Below are 19,168 nucleotides of genomic sequence, written 5' to 3' on the forward strand. Positions count from 1 at the left end.
GTGACTGCTTCTTTCCGCCACCTGCGATGGTTTGCCAGAGTCTGACCATAGATTCCTAGCTCCTTCAGCAGTTTGATGTGGATGTTGCTATAGATCCCCTACAACCCACTTCCACAGGGTTTTTCAGTCCCGTCACTGAGCTTTAGCGTAGCTTCTTGCGCTCATATGCTTCAGCCACTGGATCGGCCCACGGGACCGTGAGTTCCACGATGCAGACGATCCGCAGTGAACTGGACCAGAGAACCAAGTCCGGGAGCAATCTCCGCTGGAATGGTGATTTGTTCATTGGCACCCACCAGCATTTTCCCCAGTCGCCGGTCATGTTCATCTGCCCTGTTTCCGGCTTAGGAGGGAGATTAGTTGGTCCTTTTCTCTCCCTCCCGGATGAATGCTGCTGGTGTCAGAGCGTTGGTCGTTCCAGGGAGAAAGGAGCTGGTTGCTATCTTGGTCTCGATTGCCGCTGCCAGACTCTTCAAGACCTGGTTTTGTATCTGCCTTGTGTGAGGCTGGTTTTGCAGCTTGCTAGGATATGATTGAGGGTTGCCGGAATCGGGCACAGGGAACAAGCTGAGTCTTCACCGAAACACTGGTGGAGGGTTATTTTGTGAGGGAAGCGCATCATATGTAGCTCTGATGAGAAAGCTAAGTCTGTTTGCTTCCATCTCCCATATGTCCTCCTAGATGTCTTCTCAATACTTCCCCGCCGCCCTTCCTCGACAAACATCTTCCTTCGCTCTGGAATTGTGGCCTTGTGCCAAGTGGGTCCACTTGCCGCCAAACCAAAGCGACCCGTGCCCTGTTGGACTTGCTCCGCAGTGTCTCTGTGACTAAGGCCTGCTGTTGCTTGCTGCCACGCATCAGCTGGGCTCCATTTCCGCCCGGTTGATGCAGCGTTACTCATGGTCTTGTCGCCAGAGTGTTTGACTGTCATCTGCGGACGCACCTCAGAAAACTTGTATCCCTCTGTGAGCCAGTGAAAGGTAGTTCCCGGACTCCTTCACCAAAGAGACCCTTGGGACCGACACTTCTTTACGAACGACGTGATGGTTCGCTCGAGCTTCTTCAGGGTTGTTCGTGGGACTTCATAGACAGTGAGTGGCCACATCACCTGGGGTAGGAGCCCAAACTGTAAGCGCTGGAGCTTCAGTTTTCCTTGTCGATGATTCCCAGGCCGTTGGCGATGTGTTGCTTTAGTTGCTGCACCTGCTGTTTGTCCGTGAGGCTGGTGTTGTACCATTTACCCAGGCCTTTGACAAGCTGTTCAGACGCTGTTGGAAATGGGTGATCGCCGATGAAGAACTTTATGTCTTCCAGCATTCCCTTGGCTATGCAGACGCTTCGTGACTTGCTGGGTTTGATTTTCTTTCTGGCCCGCTTAGTGTTTTCCTGCAGCTTTCCAGGCCGTCGCTTGGTGCATACTGCAGTAGTGTCCATGTATGCCCTAATAGGGGGAAGACAAAGTCCAGCGCCTGGCCTGCTCCTTCACCAGCTACCACCCATTCTGATGCCTGCTAATGAACTCCATGGCCATTGTGAAGACCGGGGGTTATGTAGTGCACCCAACCATAATGCCAGCGTTGTGATGGGCTCTGGTATCTGGAAGAAGTCCAATGCTTCTCAGAGAGGTGCATGGGGAATTGAGCCAAATGCACTGGCGAAGTCCAGGAAGATCACATAGAGATTCCTTTTGCCATTCCTAGCTGCTTGGATCTGATGCCATATCGTGTTTGCCTGTTCCAAACACCCGGAGAACGCTGTAATTCCTGCTTTCTGTACAGATGTATCAATGTACTTCTTTCTGTCCCGGAAGTTGGCCAGCCTCTGTGCTATGACAGTGAAGAAGATTTTCCCCTTGACGTTCAGAAGGCAGATTGGTCGAAACTGACTTACGCTTTTCTGCATCCTTTTCTTTTGGAATCAGGACACCGCCAGCCCTTCGCCACGCTTTCGGTATTATTCGCCTCTGCCGACAATCCTCATGAGCCTTCAGAGAAACAGCAAGACGTACGGTGCGTTCTTAAGAAAACATTAGGCCCGGGAGCAGATGCTGCTCCTGCCCGTCGGACTGCCTTCTCCTCTTCGCCGCTTTTTGGAGGGTCAAAATCCAGGTAGTAGATGGGGGGGGGGGGGGGGTGTTGATTTGGCGGGAGGTCGGATAGAATGATCACATGTTCTTGTCTTTTCAAGTCAGTGCGAATCTTTTCCAGGTGCTCTGCTGGTTCCTGCTTAGATGTTTTCAAAGTTCCACTTTTTTTCCGGTTGTGAAGAGATCTTTAATTTAAAAAAAGGGTCTTTGTAGAACTGTGCTCTTGTTTGATCTTTCTTTCTGTGCAGCTTCCTTAGATTCTAAGCTCTTCGCAACTTTGTCAGCCGGCTCTTGATGTCCGCTTTCCCTTTCACTGTCTGGGGCTTTCTTCCACGGTTTCCTCGGCTGTCCTTTCTCAAACAAGTCAAATTCCCGCGGTCTCAAGGATTTATTTTGTGGTGACGTCGTTCCAAAAGACTTTCCAATCGAACTCAAGTTCGCTGCCTAGATCAAGAAACCGGACAGACGACTTTACAGAAATAAGCGAGAATACATATAGATGTTAAATACTTTTACACCCACGAGCCCTACGCGTCCACAGCAGCCCGCCCCAGCGCAATCTGAAGTGTTCTGCAGCCCACAGTAATACTGTATACTAAACCCTGACACCAATACTGGATCGCAGTCATGGTGATTTGTAATTCTTATTTTTTTCTGCAAAGCATTTCGGAATTCTCTATAACAGTGCAACTAAAGTCCCCGAGGAAAAGAAAGTGTAGACACGTTGGCAGTGGTGGGATTCGAACCCACGCCTCCTGGGAGACTGGAGCCTTAATCCAGCGCCTTAGACCGCTCGGCCACACTACCACGGGTTTTTAAATTTAGATGTGAATTAGTTGATCGCTTTAGTCTTGAAAGTGTGTTATTCTAAGTGTATGTTTTAAAATAATCTCCCACATACTGAGATTGAAGCTTGATGCATTTTCTATTTTTCCAACCCAATATTTCTGCAAAACAAACCAGAAAGAACCAGAGAGAACGGTGGCACCGATTTGCCTCTTCAAACTGCCGGGTGCCAGGCAATGCTTTTCCAGATGTCGGTGCAAGGACGCTAATTTTCATGACTATTTTCAGTATGCACATGGGTTAAACGTTCACATTTCCAGTGGGTGCGAAAAGTAAGATCGCCCCCTATCGGTATGTGTTGTCATGTTCAGTGACCTTTGCATCTGTACTCCAAATGCACAGGTTTTCATTCAGACGAAGCGATCCCAGCTTCCGCAGCCTAACAATGCAGATTAAAACAATTATATTGACAAGAGTTCTGGAATATCTGTACTCAGCCCTTTCTGGGATTTTTTAAAGCCGTTCTACAATACAAACGCAAACCTCCGATGTGAGCTGAAACTGTTTTTATGAAGTTATTTGATGATTAAATAGTATTGACTGGCACCAGAACCAGTCAGCACTCTTCCGCCGGTTGCCCTCCAAGTCCGGGTCCATGAACAAACGAGCACGCTGTTCCGTCGCATTTTCCCCGATCATTCCCGAGACAACGACGCGCTGAGAGAAATGCAATCACCTGATTGGCGTGTTGAGTGAATGATTCGATTACTTCAAACCATGTCTTGGATGGTTCGATGTCCCACCAACCTCGGCCACTTCCACCCGACATGCAGCACTTCTACAACTTTCTTATGTACAAGACACCGTCCATAAGCAGATCTATGCTCCCATCCATAACTGCTACATTTTGGCCTAATGCCCTCTCCACTATAATTCTGTTCTGTATCACATCTGTCACACCGCTTACACACAGCTGTTACATAGTCAAACTTGTGGCACTAAAACATCTCAGAGCGGACAGTACATGGACTCCAGCCATTTAACTTATTTATATATATATATGTTAACCCTTTCTGTCAACTGTTTCCCCATCAAATTTAATCAACACCGACAAACTACCTTTTCTTTCTCCACCACAAAATCCTTTTAAGCGTTTAGCGTCTACAACTCCCCCCTCCTTCCCCGACTAAGATGCACTCCTCTGATTTACTCCCCAAAGCTCCTCTCGTTCAACATAATTCCTTGCTGTTGTTTCCTTCCTCCCACAGCTTTAACCAAAAGGTTCCTTACATTACTTACTATATTTACAAAACACTAAGGGGGCCCAATTTCTTAAATGTTTCTTTTTTGCCCACGATATCACCATAAAACCAGAAGACCGTAACATAGGGGCAGAATTAGGCCATTGGCCCATCGCGTCTACTTCGCCATTTCATCGTGGCTGATCCAATTTTCCTCTCAGCCCCAATCTCTTGCCTCCTCCCCATATCCCTTCATGCCCTGACCAACCAAGAACCTATCAAACTCTGACTTAAATATATATATAAAGACCTGGCCTCCACAACTGCCTGTGTGCAAAGAATCCCACAGATTCACCACTCTTCAGCTAAACAAATTATTCCTCATCTCCATTTTAATGGGACGACCCTGTGTTCTGAAGCTGTGTCCTCTGGTCTTAGACTCTCCTACCATAGGAAACATCCTCTCCAGCATCCATTCTATCAAGGCCTTTCAGCATTCAATAGGTTTCAATTAGGTCACCCCTCATTCTTCTGAATTCTAGTGAATGCAGGCCCAGAGTCATCAAACGCTTTTCATGTGACAAGCCATTCAATCCTGGCATCATTTTCGTGAACCTCCTTTGAACCCGCTCCAGTTTCAAGCACATCCTTTCTAAAACAACGGGCCCACACCTGCTCACAATACTCCAAGTGAGGCCTCACCAGTGCTTTATAAAATCCCACCGTTACATCCATGTTTTTATATTCCAGTCTTCCTGAAATGAAAGCTGACATTGCATTTGCCTTCCTCACCACAGACTCAATCTGTGAATTAACTTTTAGGGAATCCTGCACAAGGACAGTTGTCCCTTTGGGCCTCAGTTTTCTGTATTCTCTCACCATTTAGAAAATCGTCTACCTTTCATTTCTTCTACCAACGTGTGTGCATTTCCAAACATTGTATTCCATCTGTCTGTCCTTTTGTAGCCTCTCTACTTCCTCAAAACTACCTGCCCCTCCACCTATCTCCATATCATCCGCAAACGTTGCAACAACGTAATCAATTCCATCATCCAAATGATTGACATATAACGTAAAAAGAATCTGTCCCAACACAAACCCCAATAGAACACCACTTGTCACCGGCAGCCAGCCAGAAAAGGCTCCCTTCATTCCCACTCTTTGACTCCTGCCAATCAACCACTGCTTTACCTGTGCTGTAATACATGGGCTTGTAGCTTGTCAAGCAGCCTCATGTGCAACACCTTGTCAAAGGCTTTCTGAAAGTCCATGTACACAACAGCAACCCATTCTCCTTTGTCTATACTGCTTGTTATTTTTTTTTAAAGAATTCCAACAGATTTGTCAGGCCAGATTTTCCCTTGAGGAAACCATGCTGACTACACGTGCATCCAAGTACCCTGAGACCTCATCCTTAATAAACAACTCCAACATCCTCCCAACCACTGAGGTCAGACTAACTGGCCTATAGTTTCCTTTCTTCTGCCTCTCTCCCTTCTTGAGGTGGAGTGATGTTTGCAATTTTTAGCCTTCCAGAACCATTTGAGAATCGACTGATTCTTAAAAGATCATTACTAATACCTCCACAATCTCTTCAGCCACCTCTTTCAGAACTCTAGGGTGTACACCATCTGGACCCGGTGACTTATATAGCTTCAGACCTTGCAGTTTCCCAAGAGCCTTCTATCTAGTTATGGTAATTTCATACCCCCTGACAGCTGGAACTTCCACCATACTGCTAGTATCTTCCACAGTGAAGACGGATACAAAATACTTATTCAGTTCATCCACCATTTCATTCTTCCCCATTACTACCTCTCCAGTGGTCCGATGTCCACTCTTGCCTCTCTTTTACACTTTATGTATCTCAAGAAACTTTTTGGTATTCTATTTAATATTATTATCTTGATCACTTTCATATTCCATCTTTATCTCCTTAATGATTTTTTCATTGCCTTCTTTTAGTTTTTAAAAGCTTCCCAATCCTTAAACTTCCCACTAATTTTGCTCCGATATATGCCTTCTCTTTGGCTTTTATGTTGGCTTTGACTTCTCTTGTTAGTCACGGTTGTGTCATCTTATCACCCAACGTTTTTTTTAATCATTAGTTAATGTAATCGAATTGATATCAGAAACAGGCTCACATTCAAAACTCAGCAATATCTTAAACTCTGCCTTCCTTCTTTAATTTAAACCCTGTCTACTTGCCTTCATCACTGGACGATAAACCACAATCCTCAAGTCTTCGTTCACTTTTCCGTTTCTCAGAAATCTGTCATTCGCCTTCCTCCATATAGCTCCTATCACCCAATATCACCTCCGCTACCTCCGTCTTCTTCATCGCTTCCTGACATCGCTACCATCCTTTCCACCTCATCTCTCAGCCTAGCCTGATTTTCCATTGCTTGCGGCAAGTAAGCACCAAATTTTAAAATAAGCGGGCAGGGCCATCGGGACTTTCTGTGGAACTCAGGATCATTTCCGCAATTAGGCCCTTGGCAAGAGTCAATACATAGAAGAGCACTGATGAGCGGAGTGGTCATGTTGTGAGTGGGGACCTGAGGTTCTGGTTCAAGAGACTTCAGAAGGAGAGAGAGACAGCCAAGGTAAGGTTCTGGTAAGTTTCTTTTATTGCAGAGCTAAGGCAGTGAGAATTAAAGTCAGGAGCACGGAGTACCCCTATTGTGGAAAGTGGGAAGAGAATGAGACCCCCATTGACCCTGACTATACCTGTAGTTTCTTACAGATCCTGACCCTGGCACCTGGATGGCAACATGCCACAGGTGTCTCTATTGCACCCAGTGTTTCAGGACTGACGCTAGAATTGAATAAACTTCAGATCATTCAGTTGGCTGATGTAGTTGATTGACAAGTGATAGAGGGAGGTAGTTACACCAAAGGTGCTGGACACCAGTAACAGTTGTACTGCGCCCAATCAATGAACGGGATTTATTAAAAAAGAGGATTAAAAATAAGGTAGGGGCAGGCGGAGCGGCCATAATATGAATGGGCCAGTCTAGATGTAGATTTGGTTCATCGGACTTGGGCAAGATCAGGCTCAGGCGAGGTAAGTATCCGTCAGAAAAGGGAAAGGGAATAGTTAGCCAGGACAGTTTACCCCGAGGCCATTCCCCTTAATAGCAACATCAAGAGGAAATCCAGGGAGAGGATAAAGGGAGAAACATTTGTTTGATTGCAGAGAATGTCAGTGAGCGACTTAATGAGTACTTTGTTTCAATGTATTTACCAAGGGAAAGAATATGGAGGACCAGGAGATCAGTACAGAGTGTATAAAGACGTTAAGGCATTTAGAGGTCAAGGAGGTGGAAGTGATGGGTCTCTTAATGGGTATTCAGCATCCGTTAGTCTTGAGAGACCATGGATCTGCACTTTGAAAAGTTTCCAGGGCGCAGGCCTGGGCAGGGTTGTATGGAGACTGGAAGTTGCCCATGCTGCAAGTCTCCCCTCTCCACGCCACTGATGGTGTCCAAGGGAAGGGCAAGGGCCGATACAGCTTGGCACTGGGGTCGTCGCAGCTCAAGGACAAACACAACACGCTGCCTTAGCTGAGGCTCAAACTAGTGACCTTCAGATCACGAGGCCAACACCTTAACCACTTGGCCACGCGCCAACACTAATGGGTATTAAGGTGGATAGATCCCCAGGGCCTATGGGATTTACTAGAGTTTCCTCTATTATATGCTTTCTCATTAGCCTTTATCCTGGCTAGTGTGATGCGTGGCTAAGGCTTTAGAACCTATTTAGTCAAATAATCAGTTTCCAAGATCATTCACTCTCCATAACCCTAACTAAGTCGTACATTTGCAGCAATATTCAGAATTACCAGCTCGCCAAAGTTGAGGCGATTCTCAGTTCCCCTTCTGACTGTCAGCAAATATCCCCCTACCCACCAGTGCCCTGTGCTGACTGTCAAGGCCGCAGATTTCTCTCCGATATGCTCCTGTTTCTGCACCCAATTCATAAGCAGAGTGAGGAAAGAATATAGAAAATTCATGACAAGTGTACAAACCAAGCTGTGAAAGTGTAATGGAAACAGTTCGATGTTCTGCTGAGACACAACAACTGCCCGAGTAGCCACCCTCTCAGAGGGAATCTCAGCGACTCATCGCTCACAGAAAGAAAAGAATAAGAAAGGCAAGACGTGCTGCAGATGCTGGAAATCTAGAGCAAAGCACAGGTGCTTGGCAGCTCAGGCAGCATCCATGGATGGGAAACAAAAGTCGACGTTTTGAGCCGAGATTCTTCATCGGGACTGGAAGAAAGAATACGAGGTGTGAACAGCTTCCAGCTGGATAAGCTGGCAAGCAACACCAGTAATCCACACAGTTATCTACCAATACCTGAGCAGATTCAGAAAGAGAGAGGGAAAGAGGGAGTGGGAGAGATAGGGAGGCAGAGAGGGAGAGGGGGGTGAATGAGCTGAGTGCCATGGATAACGTGAAGGAGAGGTAGAAGAAGAGGGAGAGAAAGAGGGGAGAGAGAGAGGGAGAGAGTAAGAAGTGGGGTCAGGGAGTGGGAAAGGGGATAGCGAGAGGGAAGCGAATCAGATTTAAAATCGTTTAATATCAAAGTCAGATGTGCAATTTGTTAACTTTGCAGCAACAGTACAATGCAATACATGATAATAGAGAGAAAAAGAAAACTGCAAATTACAGTAAGTACTATATATATAGTTAAATTAAATAAGTAGTGGACAAATAGGAATTTTAAAACAAAATTAGTGAGGTAGTGTTCATGGGTTCAATGTGTATTCAGAAATCGGATGGCAGAGAGGAAGAAGCTGTTCCTAAATTGTTGAGTGTGTCCCGTTAGGCTTCTGTACCTCCTTCCTGATGGTAGTGCTGGCCAGAAGGAACTATAGTCTTGAAATCAGTGGATTCGAGTAAATCAAGGTCAGGAGAAGCAGACAAACTAATTGTCTTTGTCCCTCCCGCCCCCACCACCCCACTTTGTGAACTCGGAACTGATAAACCAATCAGAACAATTGAATGTGGACACAAGGAATTTCAACTAATGGCCGGCTATATCTGACACCATTCTCAGACGAGTTTCTATTCATTACGTAAGTGGCAGACTTCCCGAAGAAGTGATCTGTAATCTTGTTAGAATCAGTGTCTGGGTCACCTAGTTTGGAGCAGTCAGTTGAAAGGCACAAAGGCGAGGGGCTAGGGGACATAACCATAGAATAACGTTGGCTGCAGCCCTGGCCTAGACCAAGTCAGGTGACCTTGAGCCAGTGGGGTGAAGATCCATCGGCTCAATGGATGAGGAACACTGTAAGAGTCAGGAGCTGCAGATATGTAACGGCAATAACTCTTCAGTAACCAGTACGCATGCGGAGAAGCCACGGAAACGTGGAGATCAGGCCTGACCAGCGTAGTCTCCATTCCCGGGTAATGCCACTTCTCTTCTTTGACTGTTCATGGGGGGTCGGGAAATTCTAGTGGGTACGTACATGCCCTCGTGCTTTTTAGTTGAGACGATGAAGGTTACATGTCGGTAAATACAGATTCTCTCTGTGCCTCTCTGATCATTAATACTAAGGGGGCAGATCTTTATAACAGTTGCAATGAGAAGAGTGCAGGTCCTTGATGATGGACACCGCCTTTCTGAGGCACCGCTCCTTGAAGACGTCCTGGTTACCACGGAGGCTGGTGCCCATGATGGAGCGAGCTAATTTAACAACTCTCTGTAACTCACTTCTATCCTGTACAGTAGCAACCCCCCCCCCCCCCCCGCACCTACCAGACGGCGATGCAGCCAGTTCACGGTACATCTGTAGAAAAATTTGAGTGTTTTGGTGACATACCAAATCTTCTTGAAACTCCTAATGAAATAGTCAAGACAAGTCAGCATCTACTTATTATCAAAGTAGGTATACTTTATTCAACCTTGAGATTCGTCTTGCAGACAGCTACAAAACAAAGAGAACCAACAGAACCCATTAAAAGTAAAAAGATCGTCAAACACCCAACACGCAGAGAAAAAACGTGCAAACAATAAAAGCTTTCAGAACTGAAGTTCACAGAAGTGATTTCACACCGTGATAGTTGCAGGCCGCAGCCACAGTTCCAGAGACGAGTGAACCTCGCGGTGTAAAGTGTTGAAGTTCAGTGCGGAGACGAGTAAAACGCGTGGAGCCGCGATTTGAACTGGCCGGTGCCTCGCACCCGGCCCCGACACACTGACCTTTTCAATCTGGCCCTGCGCTTAAATCGGTCAGACCTTGCTCTCGGACCTGGACCCTGCCGCTTCGATACGCCCTCGGGCCGGTGCCCACCACCTTAATTCGTCTCGGCGTTTAAATCGATCTTTTCTCGCTCTCATGCCCACCCAGCTGCCTGGACTCTGCATCGCCTCGGTTCTGCAGAATCGAATTGCCTGCAAGTTCGTTCCAGGAGTGGCCAAACATTGGCTCACTTCCCGCTCTCCGACCCGGATTCAGCCCGTACACACGACGCTGCGGCCGTCCTGCTCCTTCGAGACCTCAGTTCCCGTTGCAAAAATGCCAGGGCGTACGGCCGGCTGAAAGGTCAACTCTGACAGGGAGGTGTATTGTTTGCAGTGAACGTTTAGCAGCAAAAGTGTTATTAAAGAAGTGTTTAGTTGTTTTCTTCTTTTCCAATATTTTTATTAAGTTTCATATGCACAAACACAGAATTCATAAGGATACTTATTATAAATCAAAATAAGATAGCACAAAATGCACTACATATAAATTACACTGATACAATCACGGTATCCCATATTGATGATCAATCAAATAAAATAAATTGAATGATGAAATACAATAGTATGGTTAATAATATTATCAAAAATCTACACCCCCTACCAAGACAAAGCTGGTTGGTTTAAAAAAAAAGAGAAAAAAGAAGTACTTTACCATATAGTATTTTATAATAATAGCCCAGGGCTGTATTTTAATAACAAGTCAAAGGTTTTTAAAATAGTTCAGAAAGGGTCCCCATAACGTTTGAAAATATTGGTTAGAATCAGAAATCGAGCAACGAATCTTCTCTATATTTAAACATGACATAACATCACATGACCATTGAACATGTGCGGGGGGGGGGGGGGGAACCTCCTTCCATTTAAGCAAGATCGCCCTCCTGACCATAAGAGAAATAAAAGCCAGTACCCGCGAATGAGAAGGCTCCAAAATGATAACTCTTTCCTCAACAGTACCTTTGTTTTATTTGTCACCGGTAAGCAGTCGCTGATCTTCACCAGCGCCATTATAAATGAGAGCTGCTGTCCTGCCTTGTTTATGAGTGCATCGATACGTTGGGTCCCCATTCAGTCTTCAGAGAAATTAACACCCAGGAACCTGAGATTGCTGTCTCCAGTTCTGATCCCTCTGGAAGTTTCCTCGTCTAACCATTTCGGATGTCCACAATCAGTTCTCTGGTCTTACTGGCGTTGAGTGCAAGGTTGTTGCTAAGACACCATTCAACTAGTTGGCATATCTCGCTCCTGTATCCCCTCCGGTAGCCATCTGAGATTCTGCCAACAATTGATACATGCCCTTTAAGCTGTGCCTGGCCACACAGTCATGGGCGTAGAGAGAGTAGAGCACACATACCTGAGGTGCGGCAGGTTGTGTTCTTTCAGTTAGGAAGCCGAGGGTCCAGTTGCAGAGGGAGGTGCAGAGGCCCAGGTTCTAGAGGAGGAGAGAGAGGGGGGGGGGGGGAGAGAAGGTGAGAGAGAAAGGGAGAGGGAGAGGGAAAACAGAGAGGGTTGTAGATGGGGAATGCGAGTTGGAGGTTGTTTGGGTGGGTGAGTGGGAAGGTGAAAGTCAGTGTGAGTGAGAGGGTGTGGGAGAAGAGAAGGGAAAAGTAGTGGAAGAGGGAAAGGGTCACTGATGGGTGAGAAACTTTAGAAAAGGGTTGAGAGAAACTCTTTTTAACAGGGTCCCAGATGAGGGAGGGAATCTCTCCTGCCAGACGTCCCTGGTGATGCGAAGACTCCGACTTTAACAGAGGGATAGCGTCCCTAATAGAGAAGGGACTCCCTCTTTTACAGGAGTCTCTGATGGAGGAGGGAGTTCTTCTTTAACAACGGTGTCTGATGAGAGTGAGACTCCCTCTTTAACAACAGTCTGTACCCGTAATGGGGGAGAGACACCCTCTTTAACAGGAGTCCCTGATAGGGGAGAGACACCCTCTTTAACAGGAGTCCCTGATAGGGGAGAGACTCACTCGTTAGAAAGGGCCGCGATGGATAATTTTTAAATTGTTACACCGGGCTACAGTGAAAAACTTTGTTTCCAAGCTATCCGCAGAGATTACTTCAACAGGCGTGTACCTTCCGGTAGTACACAGAAAACGAATAACAAAATGCAGAATGAAATGAGGCAGATACAGCACACTGAGGGGATTTCATGTTACGACGCTTCTTTCTGTGACGTCACAAAACCTCCCCATCCTGCCTTCGAAGTGATGCATGGAACGAACATTATGACGTCAATGCTGTGACGTCTCCCTCTCTGTGATGCGAGCTGTCCGACAGCCGTGCGGGCGATGAGCGGAACAGACTCTCACTGGCTGAGCACACAGAGCATCACAGAGCTATCACTTCCCGCGAAATCCGATGTCCAGGCAGCTGCGAGTTTTGCTCGGTAGAGCGGGAAAAGTTTCGAGGTGAAACTGCTCCTCGCAATCGGAGAACGTAGGGAGACAGAGACAGAGGGGCCTGCGCCCAGTCAGTGGGCGAGAGTACGAGAAGAAGCAGCGATTTCACTTACGCTAAAGATTTTAAAAAGCCCCGCTTCGCGGCAGTTTTCGGAGTTGTACTGCGCCCAATCAATGAACGGGATTTATTAGAAAAGAGGATTAAAAATAAGGTAGGGGCAGGCGGAGCGGCCATAATATGAATGGGCCAGTCTAGATGTAGATTTGGTTCATCGGACTTGGGCAAGATCAGGCTCGGGCGAGGTAAGTATCCGGAAAATTCCTTTTTCTCATTCTTTATTCTTCATTTGTCGCCCATTAGCGTACAAATAGTGCAGTGAGAATGTCTCCCCGGGCTGTGTTTTGTTCTGTCTGTGAGATGTGGGAATTCGGAGTGACCACATCCGCACCAGGTGCACCGAGCTGCATCTCTTCAGAGAACATGTCAAGGAACCGGAGCTGCTGCTCGAAGACCTTCGCCTACGGGAGAATGAGGAGGTGATAAAAACTATAGGGAGGTGGCCACTCGTAGGTTGCAGGAGACAGGTAGCTGGTTGACGGTCAGGAGAAGTGCAGAGGACGGTTGTGGCTGTTCCCATCAATTCTAAAATGCAAACACAAACCTCCAGTACAAGCTGAAATAGTTTTTATGAAGTTGTTTTATGATTTAAACATTAGTAACTTGCATTTGCACCGCTCTAGAAACTGTTCGTCAGCACGCTTCTGCAGGTTGCTCTCCGAGTTCGGGTTTTTAATTTAAAAAGTCATGAAGATTGCCGTCTTCAAGGAGTGTTTATGCAGGGATTGGGTACCAGGTAAATTGGACACTTGGCTTTTTGGGAGGCGACAAATCCCGCGTTGTATCCCGAAGCACAGAAAACGCAAAACATCTGTACACATCAGCAGGAAGCAGACTACCCAGATTTGTCATTAAATTATGTCATCGTTGATCAGATTGTCTGCACATCTCGTCATTTCCACCATCATGCCACGTCATCAGCCACTCGATTTCAGGCCATGTAACAATATTTTCTCTGCACTCCTTACAATGATAAACATGATAAACAAATTTTCTAGCACTAGGGGTGTATACCTTGCCAAAAATCACTAAGAATTCTTCCCCCCAGATGGTACTGGTGGCCGAAATTTGGGGTCCTGGCTCACGGACTATTTGATTGTTGGCCATGAGCTGGTGTTGCTGTTTTGGGGAAGGCCCCCATCTCCTTTTCCATTGAGTCTTGATGAGGTCAGACCATTCAGTGTTTCATTGACTATCTACCATTGCCATTTGGTACAATTGCCTCTGTGGTTATCTGATCTATCAGATGTGTTGTGGTCCCTGTTGTCTCCACTGGGAGGCCAGCAGTGAGCACTTTGCTTGCCCCACAGTCTTCTCTGAATCTGTTCTCTTGCCTCTTCACTGCTGAGAGATGAAGGTATCAACGACATTTATTGTGCCGTGAGAAATTCATTTCACCGATGCATTATACTTTCTTTTTAAGCTAGTGGAAAACAAGCTTGGAAAGCCCAGATCTCCTGGGGATAAGATACGGGAAAGTCAGGATCAGCATGCGGTTGAGGCGAAGGTTGTGGCACTCAGGTTTGGGAAGATGGAGCTTCCCACCCAGTCTCTGGGGAAAGTACAAATCAGTGGGATTGGTATGGTGACTGACACATGGCTGTGGGGAATTGGATTACTCCTCTTGGGAGAGAGTGGGTTCAGTCTGAGGACACAGAGTGGGTTCTGAGTTCTAGGTAAGCAAGTTCAAGTGAGTGAGTCGAGGATCCAGAACAGCAACCACCAGAGTGACTTATGAGAAGCAACCTCTGCCTCCTTCCTGCTAGTCTCACTTGCCCAATACCCTGCCCTTCAAGCACCCATCCTAGTGCTTCCTAAATGATACCATCGTACCTGCCTCAACCACTTTCTCTGGCAGCTCGTTCCATACACTCATCGCCCTCTGTATGAAAATGCAGTTCCTCAGGCCACATTTAAATCTTTATCGCATTAAACCTATGCCCCAAATTTTAACCTCAACTACTGTGGGGTGTGTTACTGGCCACCTTATCTCTGCCTCTCCTAACTTTAAACACTTCTCTAAGGTTGCACCTCATTTTCATGGATTACAGACCTAGGCTTGCCAAATCTCCCCTCTCGATCTGGCAGCCTCTTCTTAAAACATTCTTGCACCCTTTCCAGATTAAACATGTCTTTATTCTAAAAGGGTAACTAAAACTGTACACAGTACTCCAAGCATGGCCTCACCAACAACTTATACAACTCTAGCAAAGCATCCCAATTTCTTTACTCAGTGCGCTGACTGATGAACAGCAACATGACTAGCTGAGAAGCCACTTTCAATGAACTCAACACCTGAGCTCCTCAGACCCTCGGTTCCATTACACTCCCTCATGCCCTACCATTCCTATGTCCTATGCTGATTTGACATTCCAGAATGCTCTACCTTACACTTACCTGTATTGAAATCCATTTGCCACATTTTGGCCCAGTTCCCTAACTGATCAAGATCCTTATCTCCATTACGGGCACTAGACTCTCCACCGTCAAGGACATCTTCAAAAGACAGTGTGGCAAGAAGGCTGCCTCTGTCATTAATAACCCTTTGTCACAATGTGGGGGCAAGGCTGCTGGGGGGCGGACCCAAACGCAGGACACAATACACTGTTTTGTGGGGTTAACTAAACAGAGTTTTGAGCCGTGATGCAAGGATAGAACAGAGAGAAATCAAGGAGAGCAAAGTGGAAATGGGAATAGGCGTAATGGACAAGGATTCAGGCTCTGGCCTAGGACTTGGAGCTTGGGGATCGGAGCCAGGATTCAGAGCTCGAGGATCGGAGCCTGGACTCGGAACACGGACGTGACGGAGTCAGGAATCTTCTTGACACAGGGTCAGGACCCTTCTAGGATACAAGGCTGGGACCCCTTTTAAACACAGGACAGGGATACGGAGACCACACAACGATAGACAGTACTATAACTGGACACAAGTTTGCTCCAAGCAGCAGTGAGCTCCTGACCCACCCTGGCGGGTTAACCTTGCCGGACCCGCTCTGGCAAGGGAAGGCAGCTTGCTGGCACTTGCTTCGGGAGGAGACATGGCTCGCTCCGGCAAGAAACTTAGTTGGCTCCGGCTAGATGACTTGGGCTCGCACTGGCTTCGGTGACTTTGTTAACGCTCCATAACGCTCTCGCCCCGAACGGCTGAAGCCAAAGACTTATAAACTGCCGGTTCGGTCGAGAGTAAATTGCCTTTCATCACCAAGCCCGAGGGACACGGGAAAACAGGGAATTAAGGGAAACAAGGAGTCAATGGTCCGGATTGCAACACAAACAAGGTAAATTTAAAGAGAACCCAATCCGGACCGTGACAGTACTCGCCCCCCCCCCCCCCAATTGGAGCCTCCAGGCGACCAACATGTTTGCCCGTATTATCAATGACCCAGGTGGATGGAGGGGGTTTTGGTTGGCGGGCAAAACAGAAGAACAACACCTTGACCTTCTATAACCGATATTGTATTTACCCCATTCCTCCTAAACTGATAACTGGGACTTGTTGAATTTCTAAGTTGCACTCTGTGCAGGGTTCTGGCTAACGAGAGTTTGAAAAAACAGTACTTGTGTCTGATGGGTCCATGTTTGGCAAGAGCGTTCTGTCACAATGTGGGGGCAAGGGTGCTGGGGGAGGACCCAAACGCAGGACACAAAACACTGTTTTGTGGGGTTAACGAAACAGAGTTTATTACTAGTTACAAGTATTGGAGTATAAAAGTATAAACTTTAACTATGAAGTCAGTTATTTGCTATGAATGTACTCAATTTAGTAGAATGAAATCTTAGGAATGTAGAGGTAACTAAAGAGCTAAAGAAATGTAGATTAGAACATTGCTCAGTTCTGAGTTTTCCTATTTGCTATGCATGTACCCAATTTGGTAGGAGACTGCAGTCCGAAGATGACAATGGTGTGTTAAAGAAAGGTAGCTAAGAGATGTAGATTAGAACATTGCTCAGTTCTGAGTTTATTATTTGCTATGCATGTACTCAATTTACTCAATTTAGTAGAATGAAATCTTAGGAATGTAGAAGACAATGGTGTGTTAATGAGAGGTAGCTAAGAGATGTAGACTAAAACATGATTAAGCCAATTGATAGGAACAAAAGGGACATAATATACGTGCAGTATGCAACTAGAGATTGCTATAAAAGCTGCTGTGTCCGAGGATCGGTGGGCAATCAGCGACTAGCTCAATGACTGTCTCAGCTTTGATTTGCAAGTTAAAGTTTAACCCTTCTTGAAGAATCTTCTGTGTCTCTTGGTCATTTGTAAAGCACGAAAAACCACAACACAAGGAGAGCCGTGATGCAAGGATAGAACAGAGAGAAATCAAGGAGAGCAAAGTGGAAACGGGAATAGGTGTAATGGACAAGGACTCAGGCTCTGGACTAGGCCAAGACTCAGGCTCTGGGCTAGGACTTGGAGCTCGGGGATTGGAGCCAGGATTCGGTGCTCGAGGATCGGAGCCAGGACTCGGAACACGGACCTCAGAGCCAGGACATGATACTTGAACCTCAGAGCCGGGACTTGATACTGGAACCTCGGAGCCGGGACTTGATACTGGAACCTCAGAGCCGGGACTTGATACTGGAACCCCGGAGCCGGGACTTGATACTGGAACCCCGGAGCCGGGACTTGATACTGGAACCCCGGAGCCAAGACTTGATACTGGAACCTCGGAGCCAGGACTTGATACTGGAACCCCGGAGCCGGGACTTGATACTGGAACTTCGGAGCCGGGACTTGATACTGGAACCCCGGAGCCGGGACTTGATACTGGAACCCCGGAGACGGGACTTGATATTGGAACCTCGGAGCCGGGACTTGATACTGGAACCTCGGAGCCGGGACTTGATACTGGAACCCCGGAGCCGGGACTTGATACTGGAACCCCGGAGCCAGGACTTGATACTGGAACTTCGGAGCCTGGACTTGATACTGGAACCCCGGAGCCGGGACTTGATACTGGAACCCCAGAGCCCGGACTTGATACTGGAACCCCGGAGCCAGGACTTGATACTGGAACTTCGGAGCCAAGACTTGATACTGGAACCTCGGAGCCAAGACTTGATACTGGAACCTCGGAGCCAGGACTTGATACTGGAACCCAGAGCCAGGACTTGATACTCAAACACAGGACATAGAACACTGAGCTGGGACTCCTCCTTAGACATAGGGCATGGAGCCAGGACACTTCTTATTCACGAGACAGACTCAGACACAGGACATAAAACACTGAGCCGGGAATCCTCCTTGACACATGACAGAGTCGGGACTCTTCTTGACACAGGGTCAGGAACCTTCTAGGATACAGGGCCGGGACCCCTTTTAAACACAGGACAGGGATACGGAGACCACACAACGATAGACAGTACTATAACTGGGCACAAGTTTGCTCCAAGCAGCGGTCAGCTCCTGACCCACCCTGGTGGGTTAACCTTGCCGGACCCGCTCTGGCAAGGGAAGGCAGCTTGCTGGCACTTGCTTCGGGAGGAGACTTATCTTCCAGATAAGTAGATAAGCAATTTTCTACCAATTGAAGTGGAACATTGAGATCAGGTCCAATGTCCTGAACCAGCTGATGCCCCTACCTCAGAAAATAATGGGAATATTGACACTGAGGCCTAAAAGAAAGAACTGGGTCCAACTTCCAGTGAATTATAATGCAATTAGAGCTAAGCGCAACAAAGAAACTCATTGCCTCACTTTTGGTTCTTTAGCAGATCACCTTTGTTGACCATCATCTGGTTATAGATCCTGCTATACCAAGAGAAACCATTGTTTCTTCTCACAAACAAGAGAAAATCTGCAGATGCTGGAAATCCGAGCCACGCCCACAAAATGCTGGAGGAACTGAGAGGGCCAGGCAACATCTATGGAAAAAAGTAAACAGTCATCATTTCGGGCCGAGACCCTTCATGAGAACTGTTTGCTCTTTTCCATAATGCTACCTGGCCTGCCGAGTTCCTCCAGCTTTTTGTGAGTATTCCATTGTTCCTTCTATTCTGTCTGGGTGTATAATGATAATATAGACCTCTGCCTTGGGTAACAATTGACCTGCAGCATTCATACCACAAAAATTCCACGCATTAACAATCTCCAGTGAGAAAGTCCAGTCACCTACCCTTGACATTCATTGGTAATGCCACTACTGAGTTCGCCACTGTCAATCACCTCAAGGTCACAGTGATCAGGAAGTCTCCAGGAGCAGCTGTGTAAATACTGTGTCCTAGTCAGGCAGTGGGACAGTTATCACAATGGACAGAGACACACTGAGCCAAATCCTAGACA

At 46.9% G+C, this 19,168-nt stretch overlaps 1 non-coding gene across 1 annotated transcript; it reads right to left on the reverse strand.

Moving 5' to 3' along the window:
- Positions 1–2,811: 2,811 nt before the first annotated feature.
- trnal-aag (transfer RNA leucine (anticodon AAG)) lies at positions 2,812–2,893 on the reverse strand. Its single transcript has one exon. It is a non-coding gene; the product is annotated as a tRNA-Leu (tRNA).
- Between the last annotated feature and the right edge of the window lie 16,275 nt (positions 2,894–19,168).

The sequence above is a fragment of the Hemitrygon akajei genome, chromosome 31, assembly GCF_048418815.1.
Source record: "Hemitrygon akajei chromosome 31, sHemAka1.3, whole genome shotgun sequence".
NCBI classification, from domain to species: Eukaryota; Metazoa; Chordata; class Chondrichthyes; order Myliobatiformes; family Dasyatidae; genus Hemitrygon; species Hemitrygon akajei.